Here is an 11,272-nt window from a genome sequence, read left to right as displayed (position 1 = left end):
CGCAGTCGGTTAAGCATCCGACTTCAGCCAGGTCACGATCTCGCGGTCCGTGAGTTCGAGCCCCGCGTCGGGCTCTGGGCTGATGGCTCAGAGCCTGGAGCCTGTTTCCGATTCTGTGTCTCCCTCTCTCTCTGCCCCTCCCCCGTTCATGCTCTGTCTCTCTCTGTCCCAAAAATAAATAAACGTTGAAAAAAAAAATTAAAAAAAAATGTATTTTAATTAATGGAAGCAAAACACAAATAAGGTAAAATGTTCAATTGGTTCAGTGATTCGACAAATATCTGTAGAACACCCACCATGGTCCTACCATGGTAACAGGTGCCAGGCGTATGGTAGTGAACAAACAGGCCTGTCCTCTGCCACCAGGAGCCTTCAATGTTTCTGGAAAGAAAAACGCATAAGGCAGAAGGAAGCAAATAACAAACGAATTGCTTTGAAAAGAAACAAACAGGCCACAGAAGGACAGTGAAACGGGACGGCCCCACTTAAAACAGTGAGGCAAGGGTGCCCATGAATGTGAAGTTGACAGGAAGTGGAGATCGAAACACAAAGGGAAGTCCTACCGAGCCAGACAGGCAGAATCTTCCAGGAAGAGGATACCGAATATGCAGTTGAGGTGTGCGTCTGTTGGCCAGTTTTGAAACCAAAAGGGGGTCAGAGGGCAGGGGTGAAAGGAGAATGAGACAAGAAGGGAAAGAAGGGAAAGACCAGTCTTGTTGGCCACGTGAGGTTCTAAGTAGTACAGAACTAAGAAGTGGCTTTTCATTTAAAAGCTCTTCCGCCTGCTAGAAGCCGCCAAGCCCAGGAGGCGACTGCAACGGTCCAGGGAAAAGACTCTGGTGAGTGGCTGGGACCCGAGAGGCTGGGGTGGGGCGCAAGACCAGTTGGTAGATTTGAGATACACGATGGAGGGGCTCCCAACAGTTACTGATAAATTCCCTGTTAAAAGATGTGCATCCATTAATGAATTCTTACAAACCAAAAAGAGGTGTTTCCAGGCAAACCAGAGGCACATCAAATAAACCATTTGTTTTTGGTTGCAGTTGTCTTAACGTTTTTTCCCTCAATTTTACGTTAATAGGAGAGAATCACAGTTTCCTAATTATAAAACTGGGTGACATCTTAGAAATCACCTCGGCTAGGGGCGCCTGGGTGGCTCGGTCGGTTAAGCGTCGACTTCGGCTCAGGTCACGATCTCAGGGTTCGTGAGTTCAAGCCTCGCATCGGGCTCCGTGCTGACAGCTCAGAGCCTGGCCCTGTGTCTCTGCCCCTCCCCTGCTCGCTCTCTGTCTCTCTTTCTCTCAAAAATAAATAAACATTAAAAAATATATATATAATAATAATACAAAAAGAAATCACCTTGGCTAAATAACGACACTTATTTTACGAGAAGCGACACCTTTCCGTTGGGAGATGTGAGCAACTGTAAATCCCTGGGGAGGACGCCACACGCAGGCTTAGGGAACGTACCGTTACATTCTGCTGTACAAGCACAGAGTTCCTGATCTACCCCAACTATTGTTCCCGTAAGGATACTGACGGCCAGGAGGTGTTTAGAGATTTGCTCACATCTACCTGGGTAACAACTAACCCGCTGCTAAGGGAAAGCAATCCCATCTACACCCCCAACTGCAATTATCATCCCTATAACGATCCCTTCGAAATGTGCATCCCCGGCCTTCACACTTCCCTCGGGCTCCTCGGCTAGACGTCTAACCGCCTGCGCGCTGTCTCCAGCTGCCAAATGCCTCAAACTCACTCTGTTCACAGCAAAACTCATGACGCGCCGAACCTTGTCGGTTTCTGGTACACTCCGTATCAGAAACTGGCCGCATTGTCCGTCCGTCCTTTCACGCGCGTCATCCGCGCACGTGTCGTCTCGGGTACCTTCTTGTTCCGCGCTCTTCCGTTCGATCTCTGTCGATATTTTCTCATAAACATCTTCCGCCTACTTACGTTCATCTTCACTGCCCCCTCCTTGTAGTCACCGACTGGTTCTTTCACACCATAGTCAAAGTAATAACTCAAAATACTGAGCTGGTCTTAGCCCCAGCGCCTGTTTTCTGGCTAAAGATCGAAATCCCCAGACACAGCTTACCACGGAGCCCTGCTCCCTTAGCTGTGCTCTCGCCACCGTCTCTCGACCTTCTAACGTGTCACACCCCCTCCCGCCACCTGTGCGTACGCTCTCCCCCATACCTGAAATTCCTTCTTCTTGCCCCTCGTCTGCCCCATTGATGTCCTGCTCGCCCTTCCAATCTCAGGGTCGGTAACGGTTTCTGGAGTTAAGTCCTGTCTCAGAAGTGACCTTACATGGAATTCTGTGATCACTGCACTGATAGGCCTTAGAACATTGTAAGCTCCTCAAGGCCCAGGACCCCTGTCTGGATTTGCTTACTTTTGTATCCTCAGCACTTAGCACAATGCGTCGCGCCTCCAGGCGCTCCATAAATATTTGCTGATGGAACTGTTTTATCAAATTCTTCGTGGGTAGACGTTTGGCAAAATAGCTGCCTTTCTGCCCATTACTCCCTACTGTTCTCACCTGCCAAGTACAGGACATGCACTTACCTGTCTGACACGTGAATTAAAAAACACTATGCAGAAGTTGATCCTGGACCAGTTCATTTCCATATTTTAACATTTGGATGTTGGGCACTCCCGTTCAAATTTTACTCCCGTTCAAAAAGAATAGCCAAAAGCAAGTGGAAAGTGCCCAAGAAGCCTCACGTAATGAAAAACAGTTCAGCCCTTGGGAAGATTACCGCCAATGAATCCCCGGAAACCGTGGTCGGCAAGCAGCAAGACGAGCCAACAACTCACGAGTACGACAGGCGTACCTCAGTTTGATTTGTGCACGATCAGAGAACATCGTGTTGGGCACTGGGAAACGGAAGAAGACACGAGAGCACAGACACCGCGAAGGGACACAAACAGGTCTATAGACATCCAATACCAAATCAACACGAAGGAGCTAGAAAAGGCTAGGTAATTAAGCACGAGTGGAAAATTTAGAATTCCTAGAGGCAAGGGGATTATACAGGAACAGCATCACGGAGAAGAAAAGTTTTGAACAAAGGCAAGAAAAAAAATGGTCTCATGTTGGGGGGAGAAAGGAAGGCATTCTGCATGAGAGCGGAAAGGGTTTGAAGGGCAGAGACCAAGAAACAGCAGAAAGCAAAGTGCCTGCGTAAGGGATGGTGAATCAATCCTTCACTTGAGAAGTTGGTACAGGGGCGAATGGACCATGAAAGCAAAAAGACAAAGTAGCTGGTGCGAACAACAGGTAAAAGGCTTCAATGCAAATAATCAGACAACGGAAGCAGACAAGAGAGAGCTTACGCAGAAGAGAGAGGATCCAGGGATCCTGACATGGTGGGAATTTATACTCTGCAATTACAGATCTTGGTCTCACGGTGAACCGTGTGACACTGTCCTTCTGAACACTGACTTAAGACACCAGCACGGACACGCTTTGATTTGCATACGAGTTCCGCAGGGGCTGAGAGAATCCAAGGCAGATGAGATGGGGAAGGTCTAGAAATGAAATGAAATATTCTTTTTTATTTGAGATTAAAAAAAATCTTTTTAAGTAATCTCCACGCCCGGTGTGGGGCTGGAACTCACAACCCCGAGATCGAGAGTCACACGCTCTACGGAGTAAGCCAGGCAGGTGTCCTGAATGGAGATATTCCAAAAGAAATGGCGGAATCGGAGCTTGCATACCACTTCAACCATACTGTCCTTCCTTGTGGTTCTTACTCCTTCCTAACCGAAGCACCCAGTTAACTGTAGGCATGGCTTTTGTTCTTCTGTACCCTCCTTCCCCGTGGCCAGTGTGTCGATATTTTGCCAACTGTCAGGCTTTTAGTGAATCATCACTGAATGCGCAAAACATAAACAAGCAGAGGGGAGAAAAAGAGGTTCCTTGACCTTCGGCAGAAACGTGGTTGAGACGCGCCCATCTCACGCACAGACGAAATAGCTAATACTTATGTGAGTTAAAACCTAAGCTTTCTGAGCCAAGGAGGGGGCCGTCTTCAGGCGCGTGGGATGAGAAGCAGTGACTTCACAGAAGCTTCCACGGTGAGCTCGCGGAGGCGGGCTCCCTGCGAAGGCAGGCAGCCGAAAATAACACGAAATGTGTATGTTGTGCGCAGGGTTCTTCAGAGCCGCCAGAGCAGGAAAACACGGGAACCTCACCCCACCTCCCCTAAAGAGAAGCAACAGTCACTTCTGCTTGTTTTCAGCAAGTTGGTGGCATTCGTTTTCTTGGCAGAAGGAAAGGAAAAAAAAAAAAAAAGCATACACTCTCCCTGGCAGCCGGGATTTGGTCTTCTGACCCACTTGCGAGCTGCCATCAGCCACGAAGAAACCTCGCTGGAGCTCTCACTGGAACCGCACGGAAGCAACGAGAATGGCACGCGTATTGGCAGCTACTTTGCTCGGGTGCCCGGCAGAGACATGACGCGTGACACCCCCCCATTCCGTGGTCCTGCGGCCACCCTGACAGAAGAAAGGCTTGAGAAGCCATTTGGATGTTAATTTTCTACCGATGGCTTAGAAACCCCAACCCATTTTTTTCCCCCCTGGACAGTGCCCCCGTTGACTCCCGTGGCCCCAGCCTAATTACAAGCTACAGACTTGCTCTTGCCAGAAGAAAAACTTGCTCTAGACAGGGAAGAAAGCGGTGACGGTAACGGTAGAAACAACACGGGTTGTTAACCCCCACGGGTCTAAGGTAAATAAAAACACACCGCGTTTGCTTGCAGCATTTATCTGCTTATCAGACAGAGCTCTGGGTTGTGATGAGGTCGACAGGCTATTTTCGAAAAAAGGGGTACTAATAGCAAGTACTTATATGGTGGTCATCGCATGCCAGGCTCTGTTGCAAGCGTTTTACGCATACTAACGTATTTTCACTCGTTTAACTGTCACGTTAGTTCCGAGAGGTAGGTACTATTATTCTTATCATCTAGTAATACAGGACCTAATTATGGCTCCTAACATAATTATGGATCAGATGCCGAGCATAAATCATTGCAGAAATATTTGCTAAAACAAAATAAAACGACCCACGGCAACAAATAACACTGACTTGGGAGACTGTTGAAATCAGGCGAGACTCCGTCCTCGGCCCGTATCCGGGACTAAAGCAGTGTCCTGGCTTTGCTGTCTAGAATGTTTGCGAAGAACATGTTAAATGACCAGAAGTTCTTTTTAAAAACAGAAATACCAGTAAGACCTTCAGGACAAATATCAAAATTCACCCAAACATGTACAGAGGGGAATAGTTGGAAATAATAAGTACCCAGTCCCCCTGAGAATTTATTTTCCAGACGAAAAGTAGCAGCTTTTCTATTTGAAACTCTCTAGAGGATTTTCTGAGGCAGGGCTAATAATCTAAGGAAAATTTATAACTTGGTTGCTGGTTTCCTACAATACTCCATACTATCGTTTCGATATACACATATTCTGAGGCTAATGGTCCAATGTGAAGAGAAGGGAGTGAGTTACAGAGGGAGAGCAATCCGATCAGTTAATCTGTCAAAGAAGTTTGCTGTGAAACAAAAATCATCCACCGGATTTCAACCTGCCTGACCAAGTGAAAACATGGTTATCCCAGGGGCTGGACAGGAGATGCGGCAAAAAAGATCCATTTTGCTCTCCGGCACATCTCTAAGCATGTATCATTGTGAACGTAGTAACTGTCCCCATTTCTATTTTTAGTTAATTCAATTACAACTGGAAAACAGAAGCTGGAGTTGCTTCCCCAAACTACTCCCCCAGTAACACTCTCCATTGCGTTTGGTACAAACCTTGATTTTGTACAATGTTCTATACAGGGTGGTCACGTAACTTGTCATCCGAACAAGAAAACTTCTAGGAGATGAGGTTATTCGTAACTATGCCAAGGCTACGAGTATCAGTAGGCGCTGTCTGGGGAAAACCAGCACGAGCACTTGCTCTATCTGGCCCCATGATGTTTGCACGCCACAGTCCTTCTCCAATACCTCCTGTTTACCTTGAGCTCTGACAGTTCCTTCCCTGCCTCCTATGTAAATAGAACCCATTGTCAACACTGCCCTCACGCAAGGAAAAAAGATTTGAATTGAATACCTGTTCAGCCACTCACTATGTAATCCTGGGGAAGTTATTCAATCTCTCTGTGAATCTGTGTCCTGGAATCCTGTAGACTTGAATTCTGTCTCCATCCCTTGTTTTCTCTGCATCCTTGGGTAATTTATTTAATATTTCTAAAAAATAAGTTCCTCAGCCATAACATGAGGGAAACAATGCCACCTCCTGGGTTTGGGGAAAGGACGTATACAAAAATTGTCGCCAGCCACCCACTGGTAACCACATGTGGTAGTATGGACATCATGTTTTCTCTCTCCAACGAGGTTTTAAAACTCAGCAAATTTAAACCACAGTATATCACTGATCTGATAGCGCCCTATTTTCCTACCCTTGTTTTCTGCTTTGCACAGAACCTCAGCGGCAACAAACAAACTTAACAGTACCTCGAGCCCTCTGCCCCACGTTTCTCAACGTTGTGCCTTGGTATTCTTGTCCTGTGAGGTAGACATACCGATTGTCCTTAGAGGACTCCTCTTCACGCTGGAAGATTCAGCTCACCTTCATTCCCTGCAGAGAATTTTCTCTGACTCCTTCCAAGCTTGGTTGGGTTTCCCTCTCTGACCTTTCTAAATATTCCTGTAATTACAGGACTATTATTACACTTTTATACGCGCAACAGTATTGTAACATGGTGTCCTCATTAATCATCTTCCCAACCAAACTTCAAGGTTTTGGATGCTTTTTATTCGTCGTCGTATTCTTCGAGGACACGGCCCACAGCCGGCCCAGTAAGTATCTACTGAATAAATGACTTTTGTTTCACTCAAAGCACTTAACATAATGTTACACATGACGACTCGGTAAATACTCAGCGGCTCATAAATTATTCCATGATACATCAATGAAAAGGCAACCTTTTATGTGAAATACACTAGGACCTCAAGAAGTCAAGGATTCTCTCCAGACAGTGGGAATGATTTTACCAGGTACCTGGAAAAATAGTTGAGTGACAGAGGTCATTTTAAGAACTGACTGCAAGTCCCTACTCGTGAGGAAGTCAGGATCACTCCTGAATAATTAAGAGCTGCATTAGAATTTGTGGTAAAAACACATCCACATGAAGGCCGGTCATGTATACATTACAAAAAGGCAAGATTCCTGCCCGTACAAAGGTGTACCTGCCAGAACTCCAAGAGACACAATTCTCTCCAGTGCTCAAACACCTAGAAAGACACAGTAATAGGCCTTCCCAGTACTCAGATCATAATCAGGGCATCACTTGTGCCCTCGGAAAATAATGCCCTGCTTGTGCATTGTGTAGGATGCATTTATTATCCCCATCAGATTTATTTTCTGTATCATATAGTGAACACCAATACTTTAAATCCCCTTAGAAGGTTTGTGAGTGAACTCGCCATATTTTCATCTATGAAAAATAAAAAAAAAAAACCCTGCATCTAATATTTCATTTTTAAAGAAAATGACAATTATAGAAAGGGAAACATTTAATATAATGAGACTGATCTGATAGTAAGAAGGCAGTACACTGCTCAGTCTGTTGGTACATTATTAACTCTTTCTGGTCACTTGGGTAACATTCTGAGTACTGTACTAAAAGAGGTAATTTACTAAATGGTACCCTAATGGCCAGAAAGAGTTAATGTGGTAATCAAAAATGAGCAATTTACTTCTCATCAACTAATCAAGCTCAGTAAAATTTTTATTAAAATGCCTCTGATACTGTTCAACTGAAATTTTAATTGAAAAACTGGAAGCCATTTAGCTGAAAATACGGTAGGATGGATATTACAAGCGATTAATCCAAGAAAAGTAATGGGGCATCGAACTGAAGAAAGACAATAATAAGACAACAACTATTACTGCGATTATTAGCACTGATACCAATGCCATCACTATCTTCGAATGTATGTTATGTGCCAGTCACTATGACAGGCATTAAACAGACCTCACTGAATCCTCAAAATGGTAGGTTTTATCACCAGAAATGGAGGTGGAAAGAGGTAGTAAGTAGCTGAGCCTTAACTAGAAGTCAGTTTTGTCACATATCCCAATCTGTGGTTATTTTATTGTAGGCCGGGCTGCCTCTCAATATACAGACACAATTTTCGCCTACTCGCTATCCAAACGACCTGGAATATGCTGGCAACGGTTCATCAGTCAAACGTCCATTCCAGAGAAATTCTGATTTGTCTTCGTGCCAACCGTGCTTCTATTTTTCCTGGGCTTTGTCCTGTGTACAAAACCGTGCGAGCACAGCAGGCGTGGAACATCTATCCCCAGAAAGGCCTGGTCAGGTGCTGGGCCCTGGGCGGGCATCTGGGAACTCAGACTTCAGGAGAGCTCCCAGAATGCCCCGACTGAAGAGAAGGGCTCACTGGGTCGAAACGGTTTACATGAAGTGTGTGGTTTATACTGAATACCTGCCTTCCCTCTATGAGTCCGCGATTTTGGTACACGCGAGGCAGAGAGTGCTTCCGTGACGAGTTCCCGGTCAAAGTCCTGAACGCCAGCGAGCCTCTCGTGAGCTTCCCTGGTGAGCACGTGCTCACATGTGCTGTCGTGAACGCATCACTGCAGCAATTTACGTGTGCCCTGTGTACCTGCACTGGGACAGAGTGCCAGGGAGCTTGCGGCTGCCTCCCCGGGACTTCACCCCCCAGTGCCTCCTCCCTTTGCTGGTTTTGCTTTGGATCCTTTCACTGTTAAGACTCAGCTGTGAGTATGTCTATACAATGAGTCTTGTGCATCCTTCCGGCAAATCATCAATTCGAGAGGTGGTCCAGGGGACCCTTGACACAGTCGGCTTTTACTCTATGGTCACCATGAATATAAATAATAACACAGCCTTGTATAAAGGCTTTTAATTTTTTTAATGTTTCTTTTTTTGAGAGACAGAGAGGCAGAGTGTAAGCAGGGAAGGGGCAGGGAGAGAGGGAGACACAGAATCCGAAGCAGGCTCCAGGCTCTGAGCTGTCAGCACAGAGCCCGATGCGGGGCTCGAACCCCCAAACTGTGAGATGATGACCTGAGCCAAAGTTGGACGCTTAACCGACTGAGCCACCCAGGTGCCCCTATACAAGCTTTTAGAATGTAGAAAGCCGAGATCTGTAGCACACTTAGAGAGAGCAAGGGTTTAGGTCCCTGTGATCTGCAAATTTCAAGGATTTTAACTTCATTCCCGGGCCCATTTTGTATCTCTACTCCTTTGATTTGCTTTTGGACCTAACGTTTTGGTAGTTAAAAATAATTTTAGTTATTTTTGATAATGAAAAAAATAGCTAACATTTCTTATTAGATGTCTCAGAAGACTTTAACCCAGCTGAATATTTCCCCTTGACAGACTTTCCTCCCTTGGTTTCCTGACAGCAGAAACTTCCTGTTTTCTTCTTACTTTGTCTCCTTCCCTGGCCAGGTAACCTCTAACCCCTCGTAGGCCTTGGTTCCGAGATGACTTTTCTCTCTACTACTTCTTCTCTCTCCATGAGTGTTCTCATCTAGTCCACCTGCTTGAGAAAATTCTCCCTTGAGCTCCAGACTAAAACTCAACTGTCCACTTGCCATCTCTCTTGGGTCCTTAATACACATCTGAGATGTGGTATGTCCAGGTAAGCCAGCACTGATTTCCCCATCCCATCCCCACCCTACCCTGAGGTCCTCTAGTCTCCTGTTTCAGGAAATGGGAGCAAAGAGTCTGGGACGCACTGTGGAGTCTTTCCTTTCCCTCAGTCTCCACAAGGGATCCATGGGCGAGTCCTGCCAATTCAACCTCCAAAACAGATCCGTTTTTCTACGTCTACACTCTAGACCAGTGGTTCTCAATGCAGGGTCGGGGGGGGGGTAATTTTGCCCCTTGGGGGACGTTCGACAATGTCTGGAGACATTTTTGGTTGTCATGACTACGAGAATGGGTAAAAGCCAGAATCGCTTCTAACACAGGACAATCCCCACAATAAACACCTGGGTGGCCCCAACCGTCAATAGTGCCAAGACTGAAGATCCGTGCTGGAGACCAACGAACACAGACCACGGCTACACTTAATTTGTTTCTGCTTTTCACCGGTTTCTGTGTCTACTTCACATGCCCTTCGAAACTGCCATCAGTCCTGTCTGGAACAGGACAGAATGTAAGCACAATTGAAGATTACAAACGGGACAAGTTCAACCCCAATCTGAGTGTTTCTAAAGCTACCTGCTGGAGAGGTGGCGTAGTCAAAAACCGTGACATGCCTACAGTTCAGAGATAGCTTCAGTGATCCAAAGAAAATAGGAGTCTGTTATCCTAGTTCTTCTGAGTGATAGTTTTTGTCACATGGACGACAAAAAAAAAAAAAAATTAGAAAAAAAAAAAGTCACTAATCTGAGATGAGTAACTTTGTGAACAGGGTGAGACCCTGGCCACCTCTGTAACTTTAAAACAGAGGCAAGTTCTCCCTGACCAATCTGAAATGCCCACTCATCTCAAAAACCGATTTTCCTTTACTGGTCGATATGAAAATCATCTTGCTTACATACCAAACTAAACACAGAAAATTAACTTAACACGTAAAACCCTATGGGTACACAGGATAGAGCGAAGACTGAAAATAAATGTTTGTCTCTCGCTGCAATCTAATTTAGATCACTGGAATCTGTGCGTATGTCTACTTCTGTGCTTCTCACGCTGTACGATAATTGTTGACTCGTGATAAACTGTAAGCGCGGGGTCAGCGGTACATTTGGATATATATTCAGGAATCCTTGGCCCATAAATTGGTGAACAAATATTTATTAAATATGTCCTCGGTACTCCCTGAGGCTTCTGAAGCAAATGGAATGCGTTGGGAAAAATTTATATGATTCTAGCACAAAGGGCAGAAGAATGAAATGGGAACCCCAAAAGCCCATCCTGGGTTCATGGCCCTAGACAAACATGAAAAGTGAGAGGCACACAGCAGGGAGAAGAGGCCTGTCTTTTCAAAATATGTGTCCCTGCTATGTCCTCACAAACTCCCAAGTGACAAGAAAGTCTGTGCTCCTTAACAGGAGAAAAAAAGGTTGGTCAATTTTTATAGATTCAGAGGCACATGAGACTCCTCCATAAAACACAAAATAATCCTGTGAAGAGTGATATTTAAATTTTGGTTCATTTTGGAGTTCCTTCTCTAGAACACCAACTTTCTAGTGCTAATCT

At 45.5% G+C, this 11,272-nt stretch overlaps 1 protein-coding gene across 17 annotated transcripts in view; it reads right to left on the bottom strand.

Moving 5' to 3' along the window:
- Positions 1-11,272, bottom strand: part of TENM3 (teneurin transmembrane protein 3) — a 1,268,347-nt gene that overhangs the window by 251,041 nt on the left and 1,006,034 nt on the right. The window lies entirely within an intron of this gene.

The sequence above is a fragment of the Acinonyx jubatus genome, chromosome B1 (genome assembly GCF_027475565.1).
Source record: "Acinonyx jubatus isolate Ajub_Pintada_27869175 chromosome B1, VMU_Ajub_asm_v1.0, whole genome shotgun sequence".
NCBI classification, from domain to species: Eukaryota; Metazoa; Chordata; class Mammalia; order Carnivora; family Felidae; genus Acinonyx; species Acinonyx jubatus.
This window is presented reverse-complemented; position numbering and strand designations above follow the sequence as displayed.